Below are 3,959 nucleotides of genomic sequence, written 5' to 3' on the forward strand. Positions count from 1 at the left end.
ATTCTTTAATATTCAATCGTTCAGCTGAATCTCAGTGTGTGAAAGAACCACATTTCCCAGAGTGCACCAGCAGCAGCTGCTTCAGTCATTGTCACTAATGAGCAGCACCTGTGAACTGTGAGGTAATGGAGGGTCTCAGTCAGTCAGTCAGTCAGAGAGAGAAGACGCTCCAAGTTCACAACAATGGCTTCAGTCCAAAGACGCCAATGGTCGGTGAAATGTTTTCTTTACTTTGATTGTGTATTGATTGAATGCTTCTGAGATGTTCGAATGGATGTTTAACTGCTTTAAATATTTGTTAAGGAACTGAGTTTGGAAAATTCAAGAAATTAGATTTAGTGCTTGTTGATTCATTTAAAATATTTAAGATGTTTAAATGAATTTAAAATATTCAAATGTTTAAATGAATTTAAAATGTTATTGTTTGAATGAATTCAACATGTTTGAATGTTTAAGTGAATTTAAAATGAATTTAGAATGTTTAATTTAAATGGATAATTAAAATGGTTTGTTTATCTTTATAGGTTTACAACCTAATTACTGACAATAAAGAAAATAAAAGTGATTGAATTAAACATTTGAGTTTTCCTTGTGTCCTTTGAACCTGAACAAGAGTTGGACTTGACAGGTTTATTTTTTAATATCCAATCATTCAATACTTTATTTAAAGGTTCATTTTTTAATATTTAATCATTTAATCATTTAATCATTTTTAAAGTTTTATTTTTTAATATTCAATCATTTAATACTTTATTATACAATTCACTAAACTAAATTAAAATGTTACCCTGACGTCGGGGATTACTCCCCCGAAGTCGGTATAATACTGGGTGACCCGGGTAGGCTAAAACCGACGTTTTTGTCCCCCCTCTAACGTCACTCTAGTGACGCCTGGGGGGAATTGCACGCCGTAGGACGGTATGACGCCTCGGGTGTGAGGACGTGTTTGATAAACCAACACGTCCTCACACCCAAGGCGTCACACCGTCCTACGCCGTGCAATGTCCCCCTGGCGTCAATAAGGCAACGCTACAGGGAGGACAAAAACGGCGGTATTTGCCGACCCGGGTCACCCAGTAATATACAGAGCACCCCCCTGCTTTCCTTTGGCTACCGTAATACTACAACTATGAAGCGCACTTGAAATGTTTAATGTCAACAGTGCGATTCTAACCCCGATTGTGCTTACCGACCTCAAACCACTTTAAGGAGGTACAGAGTGAATATAAATCGGTAAAAATGCTTAATTTTAATTTTTTTAAGCTTGGATTGTTCACGCATCGCGGAAGTCAAGAGGCTCTCGCGGATTAATACATGCTTATTCTTTATAATCCGGTGCTTTTCTATGAAAATAGAATCTTTCATTGAGATTGCATTTATGGACATATGTTTTCTTTTTATTTAGCTTTAGTTTATTGAGCGTCTACGTGACGTTTGTCAACAGTAATCGCGATCCTGCAGAGGTGACGTCACACACGCGTCCAAACGCCAGATGATGACGTCACGCTTGTTGACAAAGATTGATAGCATTTTGTCCACACGTTTGTTCAGTAACTTGACGGAACCAAGTGCGCGTCACTCGTCTATTGAGGTAAGATATCATTATTGCTTTAAGTTGACTCAGAAATAAGGTTTCATTGCGTGTAATGTAACTTTCTGTGGTGCGTTAACACGAGAGCTAGTTCGCTAACACTTAGCTTTTTAAATTATACTTTTTATTTATTATTCTTTTGTTGTTTTCTTTAAATGAAAGAATATACAGGGAGTGCGGAAATATTAGGCAAGTTGTATTTTTGAGGATTAATTTTATTATTGAACAACAACCATGCTCTTAATTAACCCAAAACACTCATTAATATCAAAGGTGAATATTTTTGGAAGTTGGAGCAGGGCTTTTTTAGTTTTAGCTATTTTAGGAAGATATCTGTGTGTGCAGGTGACTTTTACTGTGCATAATTATTAGGCAACTTAACAAAAAACAAATATATACCCATTATAATTATTTATTTTCACCAGGGAAACCAATATAACCGTTCAACAATCACAAATATACATTTCTGACATTCAAAAACAAAACAAAAACAAATCAGTGACCAATATAGCCACCTTTCTTTGCAAGGACACTCAAAAGCCTGCCATCCATGGATTCTGTCAGTGTTTTGATCTGTTCACGATCAACATTGCGTGCAGCAGCAACCACAGCCTCCCAGACACGGTTCAGAGAGGTGTACTGTTTTCCCTCCTTGTAAATCTGACATTTGATGAGGGACCACAGGTTCTCTATGGGGTTCAGATCAGGTGAACAAGGAGGCCATGTCATTAGTTTTTCTTCTTTTAGACCCTTTCTTGCCAGCAATGATGGAGCATTGTCCTGCATGAAAATCATGTTTTTCTTGAAGGATGCCGACTTCTTCCTGTACCACTGCTTGAAGAAGGTGTCTTCCAGAAACTGGCAGTAGGACTGGGAGTTGAGCTTGACTCCATCCTCAACCCGAAAAGGCCCCACAAGCTCATCTTTGATGATACCAGCCCATACCAGTACCCCACCTCCACCTTGCTGGCGTCTGAGTCGGACTGGAGCTCTCTGCCCTTTACCGATCCAGCCACGGGCCCATCCATCTGGCCCATCAAGACTCACTCTCATTTCATCAGTCCATAAAACCTTAGAAAAATCAGTCTTGAGATATTTCTTGGCCCAGTCCACAAGTAGACGTTTCAGCTTGTGTGTCTTGTTCAGTGGTGGTCGTTTTTCAGCCTTTCTTACCTTGGCCATGTCTCTGAGTATTGCACACCTTGTGCTTTTTGGCACTCCAGTGATGTTGCAGCTCTGAAATATGGCAAAACTGGTGGCAAGTGGCATCTTGGCAGCTGCATGCTTGACTTTTCTCAGTTCATGGGCAGTTATTTTGCGCCTTGGTTTTTCCACAAGCTTTTTGCGACCCTGTTGACTATTTTGAATGAAACGCTTGATTGTTCGATGGTCACGCTTCAGAAGCTTGGCAATTTTAAGAGTGCTGCATCCCTCTGCAAGATATCTCACTATTTTTGACTTTTGGGAGCCTGTCAAGTCCCTCTTCTGACCCATTTTGCCAAAGGAAAGGAAGTTGCCTAATAATTATGCACACCTGATATAGGGTGTTGATGTCATTAGACCACACCCCTTCTCATTACAGAGATGCACATCACCTGATATGCGTAATTGGGAGTAGGCTTTCGAGCCTATACAACTTGGAGTAAGACAACATGCATAAAGAGCATGATGTGGTCAAAATACTCATTTGCCTAATAATTCTGCACTCCCTGTATTTAAAATTATAATGAAACGTATTTTAAATTCCAGCATAAATAGGTAAACCAGATGGAAACACAATCAAACAATGGATGAAGGAAACTTGGAGAGCTTATCTATGAATGATCAAGTATACTTGCTTATATTTATTGATTTATTATATTTAAAAGGGAGCACTAGTATGTTTTTGTTTTGTTTTTGCATGGAAGTGACCTGCAAGAACTGCCCAGACCTGCTTGACATGAAACCTTTCTCTCTGTGGTTCCTGACAAATGATTTCAAATGTGAAATAAGTGAGTAATATTTGTAACATAGTGAACACAAACTTGTAAACCTACAGCACATCCCATCATGGAAATAATCTAAAATGCAATTCTATGTTCTTTTCTAGGTGAGATGGAGTGCTGCATATCAGGTGCTGGACTAACCATCGGAGGTGGAAGGGGTCAACATGTCAAAAGCAGGTGAGATGGTTACATCATACACACTTTGGTCATTAAAATAGTCATGTTTGGTAATAATGATCAATACATTTCTGTGGCAGGACGCACTGACATGCTGACGCTTATGGTCAAGGTTTTCTGGCTTCTGTTGTTGGAAACACTTGGTCGTGCCCGTCAAGGTGGAAGGTACACTAGACTGAAGAGTCTTTTTCAATAGATTTTACAAT

At 39.1% G+C, this 3,959-nt stretch overlaps 1 long non-coding RNA gene across 1 annotated transcript; it reads right to left on the reverse strand.

The window, feature by feature from the left end:
- Positions 1–2,040: 2,040 nt before the first annotated feature.
- LOC148064533 (uncharacterized) lies at positions 2,041–2,920 on the reverse strand. Its single transcript, XR_015713413.1, has 3 exons — positions 2,713–2,920; positions 2,548–2,582; positions 2,041–2,449 (listed from the first exon to the last, which is right to left on the reverse strand). It is a non-coding gene; the product is annotated as an uncharacterized LOC148064533 (long non-coding RNA).
- Between the last annotated feature and the right edge of the window lie 1,039 nt (positions 2,921–3,959).

This window comes from Callionymus lyra, chromosome 15 (assembly GCF_982586985.1).
Source record: "Callionymus lyra chromosome 15, fCalLyr1.hap1.1, whole genome shotgun sequence".
NCBI classification, from domain to species: Eukaryota; Metazoa; Chordata; class Actinopteri; order Syngnathiformes; family Callionymidae; genus Callionymus; species Callionymus lyra.